The sequence below is a fragment of the Pleurodeles waltl genome, chromosome 3_1 (genome assembly GCF_031143425.1).
Source record: "Pleurodeles waltl isolate 20211129_DDA chromosome 3_1, aPleWal1.hap1.20221129, whole genome shotgun sequence".
In the NCBI taxonomy this organism is placed as follows: domain Eukaryota; kingdom Metazoa; phylum Chordata; class Amphibia; order Caudata; family Salamandridae; genus Pleurodeles; species Pleurodeles waltl.
Genome location: NC_090440.1, coordinates 1178986335 through 1179012320, shown reverse-complemented (window position 1 = coordinate 1179012320; position 25986 = coordinate 1178986335).

Genomic DNA, 25986 nt, shown 5'->3' with positions numbered 1-25986 from the left:
CGGAAGAACCTTTCTCTTTAGCTTCAATAGAATGATGCATGCCTTTTTTTCTGGAAGAGGTTAAAAACCTCATTGGGGGTCAATCTGACCCCGGCGGTCTGAGACCGCCGGGGCCAGGGTCGGTGGGAGCACCGCCGACAGGCCGGCGGTGCCCCGCAGGGCATTCTGACCGCGGCGATTCGGCCGCGGTCAGATGCGGAAAACCGGCGGTCTCCCGCCGGTTTTCCGCTGCCCTTGGAATCCCCCATGGCGGCGCAGCTTGCTGCGCCGCCATGGGGGATTCTGACACCCCCTACCGCCATCCTGTTCCTGGCGGTTCGCCCGCCAGGAACAGGATGGCGGTAGGGGGTGCCGCGGGGCCCCTGGGGGCCCCTGCAGTGCCCATGCCAATGGCATGGGCACTGCAGGGGCCCCCGTAAGAGGGCCCCACTGTGTATTTCAGTGTCTGCAATGCAGACACTGAAATACGCGACGGGTGCAAACTGCACCCGTCGCACATACCCACTCAGCCGGCTCCATTCGGAGCCGGCTTCCTCGTGGGGAGGGGTTTCCCGCTGGGCTGGCGGGCGGCCTTCTGGCGGTCGCCCGCCAGCCCAGCGGGAAAGCCTGAATGGCCTCTGCGGTCTTTCGACCGCGGAGCGGCCATATGGCGGTTCCCGCGAGGCAGAATCACCCCCATTGTCTTTTCAACTATTCTTTATGATGGCGCTGATACCCCTCTCTTTGAACCAAGAAACCATCTGGTGACCCAACGTTTCTGTTAAAACATTTTATTTTATTTATTTTTTCCAAAGATGCACTGATGAGAGAATTTGGCAGCTGTAGCGTCAGTACAGTAAAATACAGTACAGTAAAATAATTAACATAGCAGAAACCAACCTCCCCTCGTTCCAACCCCGACCACCCCCCTTTGCCCTACTATAGCCCATAGGCAGAGTTCTTTCCATGAAGTTTCCCCCAAAAAGATCTTCAGTGTAAAAGATACTGTGCTGATCTCCCTAAAGTTTTTCCCACCCTTTCAGCCCTTGGGGAGTCGGGATCTCAATAATCTGAATGTAATAGGACATCTCAAGTCCTGGGATTTCCCCATTATCTAAGAAACTATGGGATGCTGTTGTGTGGCGAATTTAGTGCATTCACCTCATATGTAGTGTGTCAGTCTCTCCATTATCAGAAGGTTTGAGAGCCAGACAGCCCACAATGCCATCTCAAGTGGATGCAAGTTTGTCCGTTGTACTACAATGTCCTGTCTTGCTGCAAGAAGCATGAGAAATATCAACAGTCAGCCAGTTTCCTTTAGCACTTTCAGTTTTTTGGATGCAGAGCCAGGATGGTCACACCTGGACCATCTTTTTTTACATGGCTATATACTTCCCAGATCATAGTCAAAACTGGACATGACAGCAAATCTGTAACATTGTGTGCTCCCTGTGACAACCCATCCAACAATTTCCATCAGTGTTAGGATATTCTTCCGTTTATATGTGGTCATGTACTAATCATACATGATTTTATAAGAGGTTTCTCTCTCCTGGATACTACAAATCATTTTTGGAATATCTCTCCACAGACAAGCCCGTTCAGATTTTGTAATCACTGTACCTAACACACATCCTACTTTTGCATATAGGACCAATTGGGTGTGAGGTTGATTATATGTCAATGTTTTGGAGATGGCCGAAATGAGACTCCTGGTCGATTTGTGAACGGTGTGGAGGTCGTTGGGAAGGTGGACGCAAGAGAGCTTTTCCTAGGAAGTGAGCTCCCTTATGGCAGCATCTTTGTTACTAGGATGCATGCATGGCCTAATGCCTAAACTGGAAATAACTGAGTCTATCCATTTTGTTCCATTCATTATCAGTTTTACACTGATAGAATGTTTTGATTGTTCCCTCGTAAAACAAGCCCCATAACTTGGTACCATCTTACAACTTCCATGTTGCAAAACATGACTAATTCATAGCTGGTGTAAACTGTAAATTGGAGTGAAAGGAGATGGGAATGATGTCAGCTGTGTAGTTCATGAGTACGAATCCCACACCTCCATTAGCTGGGGTATACTATCACAGACATATGGTAATCTGGGCCTAGCGTGTCTGGTGACTCAAAGAATATCCCACTGAGGCCTTCCAGAAAGCTCCTTCTCATGATTGGCCAATGGTTCTCAGTTTCTTGGAGAGATCACTCAAAAACAAGTCTCAATTGGGCCTCTACATGGTAAGCTTTTAGGTCGTGAAATGCCATTCCCCCAGCACCCCAGTACTTTGTAGAATCTTCATGTTTATTGTGAAAAGGATGCTGGAAGTGTCGTAAAGAGATATAATAGGCCTGGGAGGATATTCCCAGATATAATAGGCCTGGGAGAATGGCTGGACCATTTGTTCCAGCTATCAAGAACTGAAAAGAGGACCCCAGCACATCATATTCACCTTTAAGTCCCTAATCAGTCCCCAATCAGAGATGGGAAATTGGCTTGATAGAGCTTCCACAGTGTAGGAGTCAGATGAATATCCAGATGGTCCCATTTAAATATTTTGTCCTGGATAACACTGGTAAATTTAACACCGAGGCCCTATGATTTAGAGAGGTTTTTGAAAGCATGAGGCATGTTTGTAATGTTGTAGTAAGGGCAGTATCACCTAAAGTGAATTAGATGGGTCTGTGGATGCATTTTTCATCCTTCGTAGGAATCAAATGTGCAACAAGGTCAACGGACCTTTGGATCCAGACAGATGTTTGGTGAATCATCTATAATACTTCAACACCACCCCACAAATATTAGACACCATAACCCATGTGGCCACAGAAGGAAAACTCTAATCAGGAATAAAATTAAAATGGTATTACAAACACAAGCTTAAAATAATTTAGAAAATGCGCAAACGCAAATTATAAAGATACATAACCATATCTCATGTTTAGACTTGAAACTAACAATCTGTCACCTGGGTTCCAATGCATAGTACTTTGAGTACAGTAATGGAGGCCTTTCCCCTTTCGCACAGTGTTTGATTTAAAGGGCTGTCTTGGGATGTAACACAGGCATCAGCAGCACAGGAGTCCCCGAACCCTTCACAGGCTCCAACCCTTCAGGCGGCCCATTCTGCGCAAGGCCAGTGAATATCCGTGAGGTATGGGGGATCCAGCGACCCTTTTCACATTCTGCAGGGGGGGCATCATTTTAAATTACACCATTGTGTGACTTTTTGTGGGCTAAATCTACTGATGAGGCATGTAGCTTTCTTAGGAAGCTGTTTAGTACATCTCCCCACTCCTCCAAGACTACGATTGGTCAGGTCTTGTATTTCTTTTGGAAAGTGTATGTGCTTCCAGAAAGTTCATTTGACATCTTGGCCCCATTGGCTACTTTTATAGCATTTCAGCTGTGCATGCTGGTGGGTCATTTAGAATTCTCTGTGTATGGAACATCTTTCTCTCTTGTATTGCTTACTTAGTCCTTCTCACAAGTCATGTTTCAGCCATCTTCTGCTCCAATGTAATTTTTCTTTGCCATGACCTTGGACAATGTTTACTCTGTCCACTATAGGACTACATGAGGGACTAAATTCTTGTGCTGAAGGCCAGAGGACAAGTTTCAATTCAGTTTTCTTATGTAAAGGTATATGTATTACTCATGTTGAGATTACACAAATGATCTAATTTTCAGGCATGCAGCAAACAATCAATTGATTCTTGCAATACCAGAAAAACATCAAGAATGTAAGAGATAATTAAAACAATATTGCCACATCATGTACCAATGGGTACCACTCTTTATCTGTCTCCAGCTTGTAAAATAGGCAAGTAGTTGGTAGATTAAGTATGGTCCAGCCTTCAAATCCCTAATCTCTGAGTTAATGGTGGTCAGTCATCAGAGGGCTATAGTAACGATTCAGGCATAAAACTGAATTTAGAACAAGAAGTGGACAGTTCAATTGGCTCCTTTACCAGTAATAGTACATCTAGCTCTGCAACGTCCCACGTAATTATAGTACTAGACCCAAGTAAAATATATATACCTCTGTATGATTTAAACAGAATCGATAGTCTTTTCCACAAGGATAAAATATAAATCTATAAATGTCTTAATCAGCTTTTCATTTGCCTTCACTGACACTAAACCTGTTTATCGTACCTCATGGATCCATTTTTTCACCCTGCCCCAGCCCTTTGACTGATCCCACTAGTTTTGGTAACCCTCTCTTAACATCCCTGTGTGACCTTGTTTTTTACACAAACTATATTGCAACAGGACACTGTGTTGTAACAGGTCAGTAGCTGACAGTGGCTTATTAGAACATCATTGTGGTGATGAATGTGATAGGAAGCTGAAGTGACATTTTTTTCAAATTCTAAAGCTTTATCACATCGCAATCTCTTGCGTTGGTTTCACTGTCCTTACCAATATTCGAAAGAGCTTGTTTTTTCAGCTTTTGATCTACCTTTACTGTTTTACAGTGTAAAAATCAAAAACTATCATTGAAAAACAAGAGCTCAATCCAAGGCACCTGCCCATTAGCCCATGGAGGGCACATGCACAGGCAAGAGAGTCTCATCATTTATAGTATGCAGGTTTTGGTATCCCGTGAGATCCCCACTATAACGGTGATACTTGCAATGTTTCACAGAACAATCTTTCTTATTTTTGTCAGTTTTACATTCAGTATCTCATTGGAAGGTAGCATCCTGCTACAGTACCAATCTACACAGGAACTAAGATTTTTATTACACCTTTTTATGTGATTATATGGTTTTTATGTAACATTTTATACCATAATTATGACATCTTGGGCCACATGTACGAAAGTTCGGATTTGCGACCCACAAATTGCGAGTCAGATTGACTCGCAATTTGTGAGTCGCAAATCCAAATGTAGGATGGTGTCCCTGACACCATCTGCGATTTGCAAGGGGGTCGCAAATGCCCACCTCATAAATAATCATGAGGTGGCTCGCAATTGGCGAACCCCTTGCGAATGGCGGCCCTCACAGGAATGGTGGCCTGCTGCGGACAGCAGACAACCATGTCTGTGACTGCTTTTCAATAGAGCAGTTTTTTTTTTTTTTGTAATGCAGCCCGTTTTCCCTAAAGGAAAACAAGATGCATTACAAAAACAAAAAATGTAATGTTTTCGTTTCATTTTTTCAGAGCAGGCAGTGGTCCTTAGGACCACTGCTTGCTCTGAAAAAATGTTTACAGTGACATTCACAACTGGGAAGGGGGTCCCATGGGGACCCCTTCCCTTTTGCGAATGGGTTAGCACCCATTTGAAATGGGTGCAAACTGCGATTGGTTTGCGACCGCGTTCGCGGTCACAAAACAATCCTACATTGCACTGCGAGTCGCAATTAGGAAGGGAACACCCCTTCCTAATTGATAGTTCGCGGTCACAAAACAATCCTACATTGCACTGCGAGTCGCAATTAGGAAGGGAACACCCCTTCCTAATTGATAGTCGCAAACCCATTTTGCGATTCGGTAACCAGGTTACCGAATCGCATAACTGGGTTTGTGCATCGCGATGTGCTTTTTGCACGTCGCAAACAGTGAAATTCGCTGTTTGCAATGTGCAAAACGTTTAGTACATGTGGCCCCTTAAGTGTTGTAAATAACAGATGTTGTTATCAGCAATTTATTAGTAACCCACTTTGATCACCTCAGAAGTATTGAAAGGCTAAGGTGGCTTTTCTAGGATTCAGATTCATGACCTGCAGAGTTATGCATGCTTTGGTGATGGTTTTAACTATATAAGTATCCAGCACTCAGACGATTTAAACGTTCAAAAAACAGAAAATGAAGTCCACTAAAGGCATCCAAAGGTCAAACATCATATTTGTAGCCTATAGCCAACATGTTTTGTTCCATGTGAACTTCATCATGGCTCCAACAGAAATATAAATATACATTACCCTTCAAATTAAAACACAATTTATTCCTTAGAAACTTTGAAAACAGTGTTCTACTCACATTTACTTCTCCATCACCATCTCTCTTATTGCCCATTTAATATATCACTTAAGTAAACAGTTACCCTCAAATCCTTAATTTGGCCATAATACATCATTGCTATATTTCATATATGTTATAAGCACATTATTGTCATTAATGATCAATGCTCTATAACCTTGAATCCGTACGGAATACCATGGAACTCTACAAGAGCATCACATTTGTTAGTAGGGAATCAGATAGATCACTAAAACACTACATATACATTAATCAAACAGAAACAAACAAAAATCAAATACATGTTAAACAGTCCATGTACCTCAACGTCTGTGTAATGCACCCACTGTGTCCATTGTTGACATTGAGGTAAACATGCTGTGGTCACCGCGATTCTGTTTCAAAAAAGACATTCTTAGTCCCAATCGTAACATCCATTGTCCAAAACTGGACCCCCAATAGTTAAAAATTCTAAATTAGAGTATATATATATATATATATATATATATATATATATATATATATATATATATATATATATGGACAAAAAGAAAAAAGGGAGCACACTGCCTCACACTCAAGCAAAAAGTTAGCCCCAATGCATCATGGTAAATGCAGTCACTTCGTTTTGTGCTGAAAAAGTAATCAAAAGTCTTTCACCTAAGTAGGTGCAGCAAGTGCTGTGTATCTCTGGACACGTGTTTCTAGGTTTAGCCCGTCATCAGCAGAGAGCAGCCACGTCTGTGGGGTTGCTTGAAATGCCGCCAAAAGTCTTCTCAGGTTTATGTACCACTCACTGGCGCACAGGTGCCTCACCAGAGCTCGTCAGCTCGTCAGCTCGTTAGCTCAAGGGAGCAGTCATTGGACAAAAAGAAAAAAGGGAGCACACTGCCTCACACTCAAGCAAAAAGTTAGCCCCAATGCATCATGGTAAATGCAGTCACTTCGTTTTGTGCTGAAAAAGTAATCAAAAGTCTTTCACCTAAGTAGGTGCAGCAAGTGCTGTGTATCTCTGGACACGTGTTTCTAGGTTTAGCCCATCATCAGCAGAGAGCAGCCACGTCTGTGGGGTTGCTTGAAATGCCGCCAAAAGTCTTCTCAGGTTTATGTACCACTCACTGGCGCACAGGTGCCTCACCAGAGCTGGTCAGCTCGATAGCTCAAGGGAGCAGTCATAGGACAAAAAGAAAAAAGGGAGCACACTGCCTCACACTCAAGCAAAAAGTTAGCCCCAATGCATCATGGTAAATGCAGTCACTTCGTTTTGTGCTGAAAAAGTAATCAAAAGTCTTTCACCTAAGTAGGTGCAGCAAGTGCTGTGTATCTCTGGACACGTGTTTCTAGGTTTAGCCCGTCATCAGCAGAGAGCAGCCACGTCTGTGGGGTTGCTTGAAATGCCGCCAAAAGTCTTCTCAGGTTTATGTACCACTCACTGGCGCACAGGTGCCTCACCAGAGCTCGTCAGCTCGTTAGCTCAAGGGAGCAGTCATTGGACAAAAAGAAAAAAGGGAGCACACTGCCTCACACTCAAGCAAAAAGTTAGCCCCAATGCATCATGGTAAATGCAGTCACTTCGTTTTGTGCTGAAAAAGTAATCAAAAGTCTTTCACCTAAGTAGGTGCAGCAAGTGCTGTGTATCTCTGGACACGTGTTTCTAGGTTTAGCCCGTCATCAGCAGAGAGCAGCCACGTCTGTGGGGTTGCTTGAAATGCCGCCAAAAGTCTTCTCAGGTTTATGTACCACTCACTGGCGCACAGGTGCCTCACCAGAGCTCGTCAGCTCGTTAGCTCAAGGGAGCAGTCATTGGACAAAAAGAAAAAAGGGAGCACACTGCCTCACACTCAAGCAAAAAGTTAGCCCCAATGCATCATGGTAAATGCCGTCACTTCGTTTTGTGCTGAAAAAGTAATCTAAAGTCTTTCACCTAAGTAGGTGCAGCAAGTGCTGTGTATCTCTGGACACGTGTTTCTAGGTTTAGCCCGTCATCAGCAGAGAGCAGCCACGTCTGTGGGGTTGCTTGAAATGCCGCCAAAAGTCTTCTCAGGTTTATGTACCACTCACTGGCGCACAGGTGCCTCACCAGAGCTCGTCAGCTCGTTAGCTCAAGGGAGCAGTCATTGGACAAAAAGAAAAAAGGGAGCACACTGCCTCACACTCAAGCAAAAAGTTAGCCCCAATGCATCATGGTAAATGCAGTCACTTCGTTTTGTGCTGAAAAAGTAATCAAAAGTCTTTCACCTAAGTAGGTGCAGCAAGTGCTGTGTATCTCTGGACACGTGTTTCTAGGTTTAGCCCGTCATCAGCAGAGAGCAGCCACGTCTGTGGGGTTGCTTGAAATGCCGCCAAAAGTCTTCTCAGGTTTATGTACCACTCACTGGCGCACAGGTGCCTCACCAGAGCTCGTCAGCTCGTTAGCTCAAGGGAGCAGTCATTGGACAAAAAGAAAAAAGGGAGCACACTGCCTCACACTCAAGCAAAAAGTTAGCCCCAATGTATCATGGTAAATGCAGTCACTTCGTTTTGTGCTGAAAAAGTAATCAAAAGTCTTTCACCTAAGTAGGTGCAGCAAGTGCTGTGTATCTCTGGACACGTGTTTCTAGGTTTAGCCCGTCATCAGCAGAGAGCAGCCACGTCTGTGGGGTTGCTTGAAATGCCGCCAAAAGTCTTCTCAGGTTTATGTACCACTCACTGGCGCACAGGTGCCTCACCAGAGCTCGTCAGCTCGTTAGCTCAAAGGAGCAGTCATTGGACAAAAAGAAAAAAGGGAGCACACTGCCTCACACTCAAGCAAAAAGTTAGCCCCAATGCATCATGGTAAATGCAGTCACTTCGTTTTGTGCTGAAAAAGTAATCAAAAGTCTTTCACCTAAGTAGGTGCAGCAAGTGCTGTGTATCTCTGGACACGTGTTTCTAGGTTTAGCCCGTCATCAGCAGAGAGCAGCCACGTCTGTGGGGTTGCTTGAAATGCCGCCAAAAGTCTTCTCAGGTTTATGTACCACTCACTGGCGCACAGGTGCCTCACCAGAGCTCGTCAGCTCGTTAGCTCAAGGGAGCAGTCATTGGACAAAAAGAAAAAAGGGAGCACACTGCCTCACACTCAAGCAAAAAGTTAGCCCCAATGCATCATGGTAAATGCAGTCACTTCGTTTTGTGCTGAAAAAGTAATCAAAAGTCTTTCACCTAAGTAGGTGCAGCAAGTGCTGTGTATCTCTGGACACGTGTTTCTAGGTTTAGCCCGTCATCAGCAGAGAGCAGCCACGTCTGTGGGGTTGCTTGAAATGCCGCCAAAAGTCTTCTCAGGTTTATGTACCACTCACTGGCGCACAGGTGCCTCACCAGAGCTCGTCAGCTCGTTAGCTCAAGGGAGCAGTCATTGGACAAAAAGAAAAAAGGGAGCACACTGCCTCACACTCAAGCAAAAAGTTAGCCCCAATGCATCATGGTAAATGCAGTCACTTCGTTTTGTGCTGAAAAAGTAATCAAAAGTCTTTCACCTAAGTAGGTGCAGCAAGTGCTGTGTATCTCTGGACACGTGTTTCTAGGTTTAGCCCGTCATCAGCAGAGAGCAGCCACGTCTGTGGGGTTGCTTGAAATGCCGCCAAAAGTCTTCTCAGGTTTATGTACCACTCACTGGCGCACAGGTGCCTCACCAGAGCTCGTCAGCTCGTTAGCTCAAGGGAGCAGTCATTGGACAAAAAGAAAAAAGGGAGCACACTGCCTCACACTCAAGCAAAAAGTTAGCCCCAATGCATCATGGTAAATGCAGTCACTTCGTTTTGTGCTGAAAAAGTAATCAAAAGTCTTTCACCTAAGTAGGTGCAGCAAGTGCTGTGTATCTCTGGACACGTGTTTCTAGGTTTAGCCCGTCATCAGCAGAGAGCAGCCACGTCTGTGGGGTTGCTTGAAATGCCGCCAAAAGTCTTCTCAGGTTTATGTACCACTCACTGGCGCACAGGTGCCTCACCAGAGCTCGTCAGCTCGTTAGCTCAAGGGAGCAGTCATTGGACAAAAAGAAAAAAGGGAGCACACTGCCTCACACTCAAGCAAAAAGTTAGCCCCAATGCATCATGGTAAATGCAGTCACTTCGTTTTGTGCTGAAAAAGTAATCAAAAGTCTTTCACCTAAGTAGGTGCAGCAAGTGCTGTGTATCTCTGGACACGTGTTTCTAGGTTTAGCCCGTCATCAGCAGAGAGCAGCCATGTCTGTGGGGTTGCTTGAAATGCCGCCAAAAGTCTTCTCAGGTTTATGTACCACTCACTGGCGCACAGGTGCCTCACCAGAGCTCGTCAGCTCGTTAGCTCAAGGGAGCAGTCATTGGACAAAAAGAAAAAAGGGAGCACACTGCCTCACACTCCAGCAAAAAGTGAGCCCCAATGCATCATGGTAAATGCAGTCACTTCGTTTTGTGCTGAAAAAGTAATCAAAAGTCTTTCACCTAAGTAGGTGCAGCAAGTGCTGTGTATCTCTGGACACGTGTTTCTAGGTTTAGCCCGTCATCAGCAGAGAGCAGCCACGTCTGTGGGGTTGCTTGAAATGCCGCCAAAAGTCTTGGGGCTAACTTTTTGCTGGAGTGTGAGGCAGTGTGCTCCCTTTTTTCTTTTTGTCCAATGACTGCTCCCTTGAGCTAACGAGCTGACGAGCTCTGGTGAGGCACCTGTGCGCCAGTGAGTGGTACATAAACCTGAGAAGACTTTTGGCGGCATTTGGCGGCATTTCAAGCATCCCCACAGACTTTGGCTGCTCTCTGCTGATGACGGGCTAAACCTAGAAACACGTGTCCAGAGATACACAGCACTTGCTGCACCTACTTAGGTGAAAGACTTTTGATTACTTTTTCAATACAAAACAAAGTGACTGCATTTACCATGATGCATTGGGGCTAACTTTTTGCTGGAGTGTGAGGCAGTGTGCTCCCTTTTTTCTTTTTGTCCAATGACTGCTCCCTTGAGCTAACGAGCTGACGAGCTCTGGTGAGGCACCTGTGCGCCAGTGAGTGGTACATAAACCTGAGAAGACTTTTGGCGGCATTTCAAGCATCCCCACAGACTTTGGCTGCTCTCTGCTGATGACGGGCTAAACCTAGAAACACGTGTCCAGAGATACACAGCACTTGCTGCACCTACTTAGGTGAAAGACTTTTGATTACTTTTTCAATACAAAACAAAGTGACTGCATTTACCATGATGCATTGGGGCTAACTTTTTGCTGGAGTGTGAGGCAGTGTGCTCCCTTTTTTCTTTTTGTCCAATGACTGCTCCCTTGAGCTAACGAGCTGACGAGCTCTGGTGAGGCACCTGTGCGCCAGTGAGTGGTACATAAACCTGAGAAGACTTTTGGCGGCATTTCAAGCATCCCCACAGACTTTGGCTGCTCTCTGCTGATGACGGGCTAAACCTAGAAACACGTGTCCAGAGATACACAGCACTTGCTGCACCTACTTAGGTGAAAGACTTTTGATTACTTTTTCAATACAAAACAAAGTGACTGCATTTACCATGATGCATTGGGGCTAACTTTTTGCTGGAGTGTGAGGCAGTGTGCTCCCTTTTTTCTTTTTGTCCAATGACTGCTCCCTTGAGCTAACGAGCTGACGAGCTCTGGTGAGGCACCTGTGCGCCAGTGAGTGGTACATAAACCTGAGAAGACTTTTGGCGGCATTTCAAGCATCCCCACAGACTTTGGCTGCTCTCTGCTGATGACGGGCTAAACCTAGAAACACGTGTCCAGAGATACACAGCACTTGCTGCACCTACTTAGGGGAAAGACTTTTGATTACTTTTTCAATACAAAACAAAGTGACTGCATTTACCATGATGCATTGGGGCTAACTTTTTGCTGGAGTGTGAGGCAGTGTGCTCCCTTTTTTCTTTTTGTCCAATGACTGCTCCCTTGAGCTAACGAGCTGACGAGCTCTGGTGAGGCACCTGTGCGCCAGTGAGTGGTACATAAACCTGAGAAGACTTTTGGCGGCATTTCAAGCATCCCCACAGACTTTGGCTGCTCTCTGCTGATGACGGGCTAAACCTAGAAACACGTGTCCAGAGATACACAGCACTTGCTGCACCTACTTAGGTGAAAGACTTTTGATTACTTTTTCAATACAAAACAAAGTGACTGCATTTACCATGATGCATTGGGGCTAACTTTTTGCTGGAGTGTGAGGCAGTGTGCTCCCTTTTTTCTTTTTGTCCAATGACTGCTCCCTTGAGCTAACGAGCTGACGAGCTCTGGTGAGGCACCTGTGCGCCAGTGAGTGGTACATAAACCTGAGAAGACTTTTGGCGGCATTTCAAGCATCCCCACAGACTTTGGCTGCTCTCTGCTGATGACGGGCTAAACCTAGAAACACGTGTCCAGAGATACACAGCACTTGCTGCACCTACTTAGGTGAAAGACTTTTGATTACTTTTTCAATACAAAACAAAGTGACTGCATTTACCATGATGCATTGGGGCTAACTTTTTGCTGGAGTGTGAGGCAGTGTGCTCCCTTTTTTCTTTTTGTCCAATGACTGCTCCCTTGAGCTAACGAGCTGACGAGCTCTGGTGAGGCACCTGTGCGCCAGTGAGTGGTACATAAACCTGAGAAGACTTTTGGCGGCATTTCAAGCATCCCCACAGACTTTGGCTGCTCTCTGCTGATGACGGGCTAAACCTAGAAACACGTGTCCAGAGATACACAGCACTTGCTGCACCTACTTAGGTGAAAGACTTTTGATTACTTTTTCAATACAAAACAAAGTGACTGCATTTACCATGATGCATTGGGGCTAACTTTTTGCTGGAGTGTGAGGCAGTGTGCTCCCTTTTTTCTTTTTGTCCAATGACTGCTCCCTTGAGCTAACGAGCTGACGAGCTCTGGTGAGGCACCTGTGCGCCAGTGAGTGGTACATAAACCTGAGAAGACTTTTGGCGGCATTTCAAGCATCCCCACAGACTTTGGCTGCTCTCTGCTGATGACGGGCTAAACCTAGAAACACGTGTCCAGAGATACACAGCACTTGCTGCACCTACTTAGGTGAAAGACTTTTGATTACTTTTTCAATACAAAACAAAGTGACTGCATTTACCATGATGCATTGGGGCTAACTTTTTGCTGGAGTGTGAGGCAGTGTGCTCCCTTTTTTCTTTTTGTCCAATGACTGCTCCCTTGAGCTAACGAGCTGACGAGCTCTGGTGAGGCACCTGTGCGCCAGTGAGTGGTACATAAACCTGAGAAGACTTTTGGCGGCATTTCAAGCATCCCCACAGACTTTGGTTGCTCTCTGCTGATGACGGGCTAAACCTAGAAACACGTGTCCAGAGATACACAGCACTTGCTGCACCTACTTAGGTGAAAGACTTTTGATTACTTTTTCAATACAAAACAAAGTGACTGCATTTACCATGATGCATTGGGGCTAACTTTTTGCTGGAGTGTGAGGCAGTGTGCTCCCTTTTTTCTTTTTGTCCAATGACTGCTCCCTTGAGCTAACGAGCTGACGAGCTCTGGTGAGGCACCTGTGCGCCAGTGAGTGGTACATAAACCTGAGAAGACTTTTGGCGGCATTTCAAGCATCCCCACAGACTTTGGCTGCTCTCTGCTGATGACGGGCTAAACCTAGAAACACGTGTCCAGAGATACACAGCACTTGCTGCACCTACTTAGGTGAAAGACTTTTGATTACTTTTTCAATACAAAACAAAGTGACTGCATTTACCATGATGCATTGGGGCTAACTTTTTGCTGGAGTGTGAGGCAGTGTGCTCCCTTTTTTCTTTTTGTCCAATGACTGCTCCCTTGAGCTAACGAGCTGACGAGCTCTGGTGAGGCACCTGTGCGCCAGTGAGTGGTACATAAACCTGAGAAGACTTTTGGCGGCATTTCAAGCATCCCCACAGACTTTGGCTGCTCTCTGCTGATGACGGGCTAAACCTAGAAACACGTGTCCAGAGATACACAGCACTTGCTGCACCTACTTAGGTGAAAGACTTTTGATTACTTTTTCAATACAAAACAAAGTGACTGCATTTACCATGATGCATTGGGGCTAACTTTTTGCTGGAGTGTGAGGCAGTGTGCTCCCTTTTTTCTTTTTGTCCAATGACTGCTCCCTTGAGCTAACGAGCTGACGAGCTCTGGTGAGGCAACTGTGCGCCAGTGAGTGGTACATAAACCTGAGAAGACTTTTGGCGGCATTTCAAGCATCCCCACAGACTTTGGCTGCTCTCTGCTGATGACGGGCTAAACCTAGAAACACGTGTCCAGAGATACACAGCACTTGCTGCACCTACTTAGGGGAAAGACTTTTGATTACTTTTTCAATACAAAACAAAGTGACTGCATTTACCATGATGCATTGGGGCTAACTTTTTGCTGGAGTGTGAGGCAGTGTGCTCCCTTTTTTCTTTTTGTCCAATGACTGCTCCCTTGAGCTAACGAGCTGACGAGCTCTGGTGAGGCACCTGTGCGCCAGTGAGTGGTACATAAACCTGAGAAGACTTTTGGCGGCATTTCAAGCATCCCCACAGACTTTGGCTGCTCTCTGCTGATGACGGGCTAAACCTAGAAACACGTGTCCAGAGATACACAGCACTTGCTGCACCTACTTAGGTGAAAGACTTTTGATTACTTTTTCAATACAAAACAAAGTGACTGCATTTACCATGATGCATTGGGGCTAACTTTTTGCTGGAGTGTGAGGCAGTGTGCTCCCTTTTTTCTTTTTGTCCAATGACTGCTCCCTTGAGCTAACAAGCTGACGAGCTCTGGTGAGGCACCTGTGCGCCAGTGAGTGGTACATAAACCTGAGAAGACTTTTGGCGGCATTTCAAGCATCCCCACAGACTTTGGCTGCTCTCTGCTGATGACGGGCTAAACCTAGAAACACGTGTCCAGAGATACACAGCACTTGCTGCACCTACTTAGGTGAAAGACTTTTGATTACTTTTTCAATACAAAACAAAGTGACTGCATTTACCATGATGCATTGGGGCTAACTTTTTGCTGGAGTGTGAGGCAGTGTGCTCCCTTTTTTCTTTTTGTCCAATGACTGCTCCCTTGAGCTAACGAGCTGACGAGCTCTGGTGAGGCACCTGGGCGCCAGTGAGTGGTACATAAACCTGAGAAGACTTTTGGCGGCATTTCAAGCATCCCCACAGACTTTGGCTGCTCTCTGCTGATGACGGGCTAAACCTAGAAACACGTGTCCAGAGATACACAGCACTTGCTGCACCTACTTAGGTGAAAGACTTTTGATTACTTTTTCAATACAAAACAAAGTGACTGCATTTACCATGATGCATTGGGGCTAACTTTTTGCTGGAGTGTGAGGCAGTGTGCTCCCTTTTTTCTTTTTGTGCAATGACTGCTCCCTTGAGCTAACGAGCTGACGAGCTCTGGTGAGGCACCTGTGCGCCAGTGAGTGGTACATAAACCTGAGAAGACTTTTGGCGGCATTTCAAGCATCCCCACAGACTTTGGCTGCTCTCTGCTGATGACGGGCTAAACCTAGAAACACGTGTCCAGAGATACACAGCACTTGCTGCACCTACTTAGGTGAAAGACTTTTGATTACTTTTTCAATACAAAACAAAGTGACTGCATTTACCATGATGCATTGGGGCTAACTTTTTGCTGGAGTGTGAGGCAGTGTGCTCCCTTTTTTCTTTTTGTCCAATGACTGCTCCCTTGAGCTAACGAGCTGACGAGCTCTGGTGAGGCACCTGTGCGCCAGTGAGTGGTACATAAACCTGAGAAGACTTTTGGCGGCATTTCAAGCATCCCCACAGACTTTGGCTGCTCTCTGCTGATGACGGGCTAAACCTAGAAACACGTGTCCAGAGATACACAGCACTTGCTGCACCTACTTAGGTGAAAGACTTTTGATTACTTTTTCAATACAAAACAAAGTGACTGCATTTACCATGATGCATTGGGGCTAACTTTTTGCTGGAGTGTGAGGCAGTGTGCTCCCTTTTTTCTTTTTGTCCAATGACTGCTCCCTTGAGCTAACGAGCTGACGAGCTCTGGTGAGGCACCTGTGCGCCAGTGAGTGGTACATAAACCTGAGAAGACTTTTGGCGGCATTTCAAGCATCCCCACAGACTTTGGTTGCTCTCTGCTGATGACGGGCTAAACCTAGAAACACGTGTCCAGAGATACACAGCACTTGCTGCACCTACTTAGGTGAAAGACTTTTGATTACTTTTTCAATACAAAACAAAGTGACTGCATTTACCATGATGCATTGGGGCTAACTTTTTGCTGGAGTGTGAGGCAGTGTGCTCCCTTTTTTCTTTTTGTCCAATGACTGCTCCCTTGAGCTAACGAGCTGACGAGCTCTGGTGAGGCACCTGTGCGCCAGTGAGTGGTATATAAACCTGAGAAGACTTTTGGCGGCATTTCAAGCATCCCCACAGACTTTGGCTGCTCTCTGCTGATGACGGGCTAAACCTAGAAACACGTGTCCAGAGATACACAGCACTTGCTGCACCTACTTAGGTGAAAGACTTTTGATTACTTTTTCAATACAAAACAAAGTGACTGCATTTACCATGATGCATTGGGGCTAACTTTTTGCTGGAGTGTGAGGCAGTGTGCTCCCTTTTTTCTTTTTGTCCAATGACTGCTCCCTTGAGCTAACGAGCTGACGAGCTCTGGTGAGGCACCTGTGCGCCAGTGAGTGGTACATAAACCTGAGAAGACTTTTGGCGGCATTTCAAGCATCCCCACAGACTTTGGCTGCTCTCTGCTGATGACGGGCTAAACCTAGAAACACGTGTCCAGAGATACACAGCACTTGCTGCACCTACTTAGGTGAAAGACTTTTGATTACTTTTTCAATACAAAACAAAGTGACTGCATTTACCATGATGCATTGGGGCTAACTTTTTGCTGGAGTGTGAGGCAGTGTGCTCCCTTTTTTCTTTTTGTCCAATGACTGCTCCCTTGAGCTAACGAGCTGACGAGCTCTGGTGAGGCACCTGTGTGCCAGTGAGTGGTACATAAACCTGAGAAGACTTTTGGCGGCATTTCAAGCATCCCCACAGACTTTGGCTGTTCTCTGCTGATGACGGGCTAAACCTAGAAACACGTGTCCAGAGATACACAGCACTTGCTGCACCTACTTAGGTGAAAGACTTTTGATTACTTTTTCAATACAAAACAAAGTGACTGCATTTACCATGATGCATTGGGGCTAACTTTTTGCTGGAGTGTGAGGCAGTGTGCTCCCTTTTTTCTTTTTGTCCAATGACTGCTCCCTTGAGCTAACGAGCTGACGAGCTCTGGTGAGGCACCTGTGCGCCAGTGAGTGGTACATAAACCTGAGAAGACTTTTGGCGGCATTTCAAGCATCCCCACAGACTTTGGCTGCTCTCTGCTGATGACGGGCTAAACCTAGAAACACGTGTCCAGAGATACACAGCACTTGCTGCACCTACTTAGGTGAAAGACTTTTGATTACTTTTTCAATACAAAACAAAGTGACTGCATTTACCATGATGCATTGGGGCTAACTTTTTGCTGGAGTGTGAGGCAGTGTGCTCCCTTTTTTCTTTTTGTCCAATGACTGCTCCCTTGAGCTAACGAGCTGACGAGCTCTGGTGAGGCACCTGTGCGCCAGTGAGTGGTACATAAACCTGAGAAGACTTTTGGCGGCATTTCAAGCATCCCCACAGACTTTGGCTGCTCTCTGCTGATGACGGGCTAAACCTAGAAACACGTGTCCAGAGATACACAGCACTTGCTGCACCTACTTAGGTGAAAGACTTTTGATTACTTTTTCAATACAAAACAAAGTGACTGCATTTACCATGATGCATTGGGGCTAACTTTTTGCTGGAGTGTGAGGCAGTGTGCTCCCTTTTTTCTTTTTGTCCAATGACTGCTCCCTTGAGCTAACTAGCTGACGAGCTCTGGTGAGGCACCTGTGCGCCAGTGAGTGGTACATAAACCTGAGAAGACTTTTGGCGGCATTTCAAGCATCCCCACAGACTTTGGCTGCTCTCTGCTGATGACGGGCTAAACCTAGAAACACGTGTCCAGAGATACACAGCACTTGCTGCACCTACTTAGGTGAAAGACTTTTGATTACTTTTTCAATACAAAACAAAGTTACTGCATTTACCATGATGCATTGGGGCTAACTTTTTGCTGGAGTGTGAGGCAGTGTGCTCCCTTTTTTCTTTTTGTCCAATGACTGCTCCCTTGAGCTAACGAGCTGACGAGCTCTGGTGAGGCACCTGTGCGCCAGTGAGTGGTACATAAACCTGAGAAGACTTTTGGCGGCATTTCAAGCATCCCACAGACTTTGGCTGCTCTCTGCTGATGACGGGCTAAACCTAGAAACACGTGTCCAGAGATACACAGCACTTGCTGCACCTACTTAGGTGAAAGACTTTTGATTACTTTTTCAATACAAAACAAAGTGACTGCATTTACCATGATGCATTGGGGCTAACTTTTTGCTGGAGTGTGAGGCAGTGTGCTCCCTTTTTTCTTTTTGTCCAATGACTGCTCCCTTGAGCTAACGAGCTGACGAGCTCTGGTGAGGCACCTGTGCGCCAGTGAGTGGTACATAAACCTGAGAAGACTTTTGGCGGCATTTCAAGCATCCCCACAAACTTTGGCTGCTCTCTGCTGATGACGGGCTAAACCTAGAAACACGTGTCCAGAGATACACAGCACTTGCTGCACCTACTTAGGTGAAAGACTTTTGATTACTTTTTCAATACAAAACAAAGTGACTGCATTTACCATGATGCATTGGGGCTAACTTTTTGCTGGAGTGTGAGGCAGTGTGCTCCCTTTTTTCTTTTTGTCCAATGACTGCTCCCTTGAGCTAACGAGCTGACGAGCTCTGGTGAGGCACCTGTGCGCCAGTGAGTGGTACATAAACCTGAGAAGACTTTTGGCGGCATTTCAAGCATCCCCACAGACTTTGGCTGCTCTCTGCTGATGACGGGCTAAACCTAGAAACACGTGTCCAGAGATACACAGCACTTGCTGCACCTACTTAGGTGAAAGACTTTTGATTACTTTTTCAATACAAAACAAAGTGACTGCATTTACCATGATGCATTGGGGCTAACTTTTTGCTGGAGTGTGAGGCAGTGTGCTCCCTTTTTTCTTTTTGTCCAATGACTGCTCCCTTGAGCTAACGAGCTGACGAGCTCTGGTGAGGCACCTGTGCGCCAGTGAGTGGTACATAAACCTGAGAAGACTTTTGGCGGCATTTCAAGCATCCCCACAGACTTTGGCTGCTCTCTGCTGATGACGGGCTAAACCTAGAAACACGTGTCCAGAGATACACAGCACTTGCTGCACCTACTTAGGTGAAAGACTTTTGATTACTTTTTCAATACAAAACAAAGTGACTGCATTTACCATGATGCATTGGGGCTAACTTTTTGCTGGAGTGTGAGGCAGTGTGCTCCCTTTTTTCTTTTTGTCCAATGACTGCTCCCTTGAGCTAACGAGCTGACGAGCTCTGGTGAGGCACCTGTGCGCCAGTGAGTGGTACATAAACCTGAGAAGACTTTTGGCGGCATTTCAAGCATCCCCACAGACTTTGGCTGCTCTCTGCTGATGACGGGCTAAACCTAGAAACACGTGTCCAGAGATACACAGCACTTGCTGCACCTACTTAGGTGAAAGACTTTTGATTACTTTTTCAATACAAAACAAAGTGACTGCATTTACCATGATGCATTGGGGCTAACTTTTTGCTGGAGTGTGAGGCAGTGTGCTCCCTTTTTTCTTTTTGTCCAATGACTGCTCCCTTGAGCTAACGAGCTGACGAGCTCTGGTGAGGCACCTGTGCGCCAGTGAGTGGTACATAAACCTGAGAAGACTTTTGGCGGCATTTCAAGCATCCCCACAGACTTTGGCTGCTCTCTGCTGATGACGGGCTAAACCTAGAACGGGCTAAAATTGTATTTCAATTTTGGTAGCGTCACATTTCATGGTTAAATGTACATTAAAACTATTACAATTTAAAAGCATCAAAAAGGCATCTAGTTCAATCTTTGTACCTTGACAAATAACCAAAATATTGTCAATGAACCTAGCCCAATAGATATTATTATTTATCCATGTTTTGGTGCATGGGCACCAGGCATGCTGCAGCTCCTATGCCCCTATGAACAGGTTTGCAAATGAGGGAGCAAACCTGGAACCCATCGCAGTTACGCATTTTTGGACGGACCAGGTTCCATCATGTTAGAAAACGTTATGGGTTAGGAGAATGTGTGCCATCTCCAGTAGCATTCCTGTATGTTCCAAATAGCTAGTACTTCCAGTTTACAAAAAATGTTGCTTTGCCACTCAGCCCTTGTCATGTTCAATGCAGGTATATAGGCTTGTCACATCAAATGTTACAAACCTAAGAGCTGTATCATCCCATGCAAAATCAATTAATGTAGCATGCACGTCCTGACTATGTTTGATCTAGGAGGGTAAATTCCGAAGTAAGGGTTGCAAGTACATGTCTACAAACTAGGACATATTTTCAGTAGGGTACCCATTTCTGGATATGATTGGTATATCGGGTAGAAAGACCCCTGCTCTATGAATTTTAGGCAAAATGTAAATGCATGGATATCTAGGATTATACATCTTTAAAAGGGTGTATTCAGTGTCTGATATCAAACCACATTCTCTCCATTCAATTAATTTTGCATTAACACTTTTAGTAATGGAAGGAAGGGGAATCTCCACCAATCTGTCGTACAGATCATATTCCTGTAGTTTTCTCAATATCTCACCCATATAGTCGTCCCTATTCATGATTATGGTGTTACCTCATTTGTCAACTTCCATATGACTATAGACTAGTCAGTATGTAAATCTTTTAGACTAGTACACTCCCTTCTGCTAATCGTAGATGGATGTCTACATCTATTATCACTCATAAGTGAGTCCTCTAGTTTGTACAGATCCAGTGTTACTTTACAAGACAATTCCTCATATTTAGGATGCATAAGCCCTGGTGGTATAAATGTGAACTTTAAGTTAACTCTATTATCCAGAGTGGTGATCTCCTCAATCCCCATATCTATAGCCCCATGTTTCATTATGTTTACCTCATCAGTTTCAGTCAAAGAACTTAGAGTTTGTTTTAGTGGTGGTTATTCAACTCACTGAGCCATCCTGCTGACTAGGCAGGCTGGAAGCTGATCTTCTTTTGAAAGCTTCACACAGTAATAATCACTTACCTGAGAATACCATGAGCGTGGGACAAACGCTATAGTTGGACATGAAGGAAACTGTAATGGGGCACTGAATACAATGCCATAGAGTAAGGGATACACGTGCAGGATTGGAAGACACACACTGTGACAAGGAGACAGATATAAAGGAAGAGAACACAATGACAGTGGGGAGGGAAAAGCTACTCCAAGTAAGGGAATGCATTGACAATAGGACCAAGAATAAATGACTGTGGAACTGGGAGTGCATGGGCATTGGACCTTAGGCACACTGGCAAGGACAAGGAAAACACCAGCAGTGCAACATGGGTCTGGGGAGACTCTGGCACTAGGACACTTGCACTTTAATTAAGAGGCGAACATTAGGACATCAAGATGTATACTGAATCAGGTATGGCTTATGAAGTGAAATGCGGTCATTTTGAGGCAGTCTGCCTTATAAAATTAGGCTGGTGAACAAGGCCGGACTGGCTGTACCGAGCATCAGGCGGTTCCCTGGGAGGCTGTAAAGGTTAGAACAATATAATAGAGGAGCACAAGAATACACATTTCTTTAAATCTTATTGTTAATTTTGTACTTTGTATAACCATAAATGTACTTCTATTGAATGCGTAAACTTTAAGAAAACATGAGTGATCAAATCATATTTTAGACATTCAGGTGTAAATCACTTTTCCTAAATCAAAATTATTAACAATTGTTTACAAATGCTCATACTTATTTTCTTTACAACTTTATGTAACTGTATTCAGTATCAATTCTTTTTAAAAACACATTTTTGGTACTTTCTAATTCCAAATAGCATGACCGTTGAGTTTTTCATAAATCCTCCCGGCCTATTTCCTCATAGACGATTTCAACCATCCAGGCACCTTTCTTAATTTTAGATGATTTCAGCCTATTTTTGACCTTCAGTGGCCTTTGTTACGTCACTGATGACAACAACTCAAACCAACCAAATGCAAATGGGTGTTTTTCGTCTCAGACACAATTTCACACTAATTTTTAGGGCCAATTCCTCCTCGCGTTCATTTTGAATGCAAGGCGCAGGACTAGCATTGTCTGCAGTAATGTGATGTTTTTGTATTTTTGGGGGGCATTCCGCATAATGAAGTCAAAGAAAATTACGCAGGTTTTGTCTGGGTTTCATAGCAATAGGAGCAAGGAGGAAATTTAGGTACTAATGACTTCATGCTGCTACATGTCCTCCCCCGCTCTCCAAAAGCACCTCATTGAATGTGGCATGAAGATGTAGTTATTCGAGACGTCCAAGTGCAGTGATACACTGCCCTTTGCTTTGCGTGTCAGATGTTCTAAGAAACGCTGGATCTGATTAAGGAGATGGCTAATCGGGTATCACTAAGCTACACGCTGATTATCTGAACTTTTACTGCTGCTTCAGTGTTTTCTTAAACTACTGTAGGTTCTGCTTGTCCAGAACTTTTATAGTACATGTTCCTCTAAACTTACAATAAAACAGTTTAAAATTATTTTGCAGCAATAAATATTATGAGTAATGACTCCAGGTCAACATTTCACTCGGTCGGTAACGCATTGACTTTGTTTTGTTTGGATAACCAGAACATTTTATTCTGCATGACAGTATTTTAATGTATTCAGAGGTTTGGCTTTTAGATTTCGATCATTTTATGTCCGACATCGGTGTTTGGCACCAGATAACTATTTTGACCTCGTATATCGTGCACTAGTTAATGAGAAATACAGTAGTTCAACATCCCCTCTATTAATCCACCAAACTCTATCTTCGCCTCGAGGCGAAGTGGCATTAGCGTCAAAAACAAAATATGACCGTCTTTCACTAAACAAGACCTAGAGGATGCTAAATTTGGCACAGTCTGTTCATTCATACTTAAGTTATTGTGTCAAGGATATGTGAAAGTTACATTTAAATTTCGTCCTCAATGTTTTCTGATGTTTAGAATCCTTGCACTTTATTATGGTTGAAAGTGTTTGTCAACCCTGCGAAAGTTCCCCCGCAGGTGAAAATATCTACAAAAAAGAGGATTTCCTCACCATTACGTCATAGCTAGAGAACGTCCGTGCTGAAATGCTTTCACAAGGACTTTTACCCTCAAATTATTTTTGCAGAATTTTCTTCTGAACCTTTTCTTAATAATATTTTGCACCTTCAAAAGTTTTGGTTAAAGCACATGAAGTTTCCATAGTATTTATTCATTTTGGAGTGCAATCTGTCACTAGGATGATCACCGATCACCGAGAGGCACTGTTTCTTCCAGTCCTTCACTTTCGTGTGATCATCTAATACATTCTAGGTGTTGTAGTTTTGCTTTGCTTCCTTTGAAGTATTTGACTAACACACCTGAAAATAATGATTTGTAGGTGTAAAGTTAAAAACTGGAGATAGTGTCCCTAATGACCTGACGTGAGATGGTTACTCTAGCAGTCACCAGTTTGCTTACTGGCAGTAGGAACACTACATTGAGTGGTGATGAAAGAAACAAAAAAGATTAACATGAAATATAAGCTTGCAAAGCCTTCCAAAACGTGCGGATCAGTATAGCCAAAGGAGGAACACTTTTCCTCTAGAGTACATCCTTTGTGTGTCATCTTCGAGAGGTATAATGAACACAATCCGAGTACAAGCACAGGGGTGTGAGGAATTAGAGAATTGAACAAAAATACCTGACAAAAATGTAGAAGGTTCGTTAGAAAAGCAGAGCCTTTTGAGTTGGATGCATGATTTAACTAGCAGCCAACAAGAGAATGGGGTGCCACAACACTTAGGTGACCGTAGGGATTCCACATTAGGATGGACAACCACATTCTGAAAGCCTTTGCAGCTCCTCTACCAAGATCTTGTGGACCCCATTATAGATCGTGATGCTATGGTAGAGGTGTACATGAATAGGTGACCAGTAACTGAAGCTTGTCTTCCCATTGAAATGACGACGAGAATAATTTTAAACAGAGCATCAAGGTGCAGCTAGACAAATCATTGTGGACCGCGATATGAAATGCTTGACCTTTATTTAAATAACATCCTCATTTCTTCCCTTTGGAAATGATCTGTGTAAAATTCTAAGAGTGTCAGTCCAGGCATGATACATCTGGCACTAAGGCACATCCCCAAAATCAGAATTTATAGTTTATCGTCCTTAAGTTTCAGCTAAGTGAAAGACATTCAACCCTACATGGCAGTAATGACTCTCTAAGCAATCTCACACAGGACTGAAAATAGAATTCACCAAAAGCTGCGTGTCCACGGCATAAGTGATTTGAAACAGAACCACCATATGAGCTTCCCCAGAGATTCAATCTATCAGTTAAGTATTGTGAAAGAGAGCACCAATCCCTGTAGTATGCCACAGGTGTTAGAATGTTTGGCATAAGGAAGGTGGGAAAACCACAGTTTTGGTATGGTTACTGAAGGGAGATTTAAATAATCCCAGGGATTGTTAACACTGTTGCACCTAGACGGCTGATCATAATGTAATAACTGACCATGTCCAACACAGCCAACAGGTTCTGAAACAGAAACCTACCAGATCACCCGGGCCACTAGTGGGCCTAAGTTAATTTGACTGTGGCCACCATAATTGCCAAAGTGCTGAGCCTGATGCAAAATCTGCCTAGGGACCAATCATGGTCCCCTGTACTATCAAGGCAAATAGCTATTCATTTTGCCACGTTTTACGTCATTGGATTCCATCTCAAGTTTTTTTTAGCAGAGTAGTGACATTCCTTACCTACAAACATCCAGAAAAACACTTTATTGAGTGAGGTGTTAATAAACTCATACAAAGATGATGTGACCGCAGGTGCTTCAAAAAAGGCAATAGGGCATAGATCATCACAGATCTTAAACTGAGCAGGTTCAGTAAACGTCAATAGAGGTCGTCATAGACTGCACTGCGAATGAATTAGAAGAAGTCTGACGCTTTCCCTAGGACCCACTTTCTGTTTTATTGGCAAGGAGAGTTTAATCTCCTAATAAACATTGCATACTTTGTTCACAAAAAAGAGGCAAAATTGCATAGAAACTTAGGCAAGGCTTAATTTTGGACACGCAGACTAAGGTGAGCACAAATATATTTACACCTAAACATAGTTCACATGTAAATTAAGCAGCAGAGAGCTTCGTTCAGCCTGGATGGCCACGCACTAAGTGAATTTCTAATCACTTTCAATAGCAAATCTAAAAAAAAAATCAAACCCTTTCCTCTTTCGTAGCGATCGATCTACGGTTCAACAAGAATTGAACTTACTGTGACATACGCATGATGTAACAGTCTCCGATGTAAAGTACAGGGAAGGTTAGTAAGGACATTTAATTGGACTTTCAAAGGCTGTCTAACAAGCATTGTAAAGAGGAAAACACGTTTTGGAACCGGGCCAAAAAGGACAAATATAAGGGAGGCCTCTCTAAAGCCAGACGGTCACAGCTGCAAAACACCGTTCTAATCGCATGCCTGTTGGATTTTAACCATACTAGTAAGGTACCAAGAGTTAGGCGCAGTATCTAGCAGGAGAGATGGTGGTCAGTTGACTATTGTAAGAAATTGGGTTGAGGAGAGGGGTGAAACCCAGCTCAAGCAGTAACCACAATCCTTATCAGGATGAAGTCACAAGCCAACCCCTGATGGTGTCCACAGGTCCAAAAGTGTACGGAAGAGTTAAGTCTAAAGACCAAATATTTATACTTGGTTTGCACTTTGAATCAGAGGAAAGTGCTAGAGGTCCCCCCACCCCAGGTGTCAGACATCCCCTTCCACCCTGCCCTGGCCCACCGTATCTGGGGGTTACAAAAGACCAGAGCCAAACCCTTTGTGAGAGTGCTCAGGCAGAGCCTTTGTGATGTACAAGT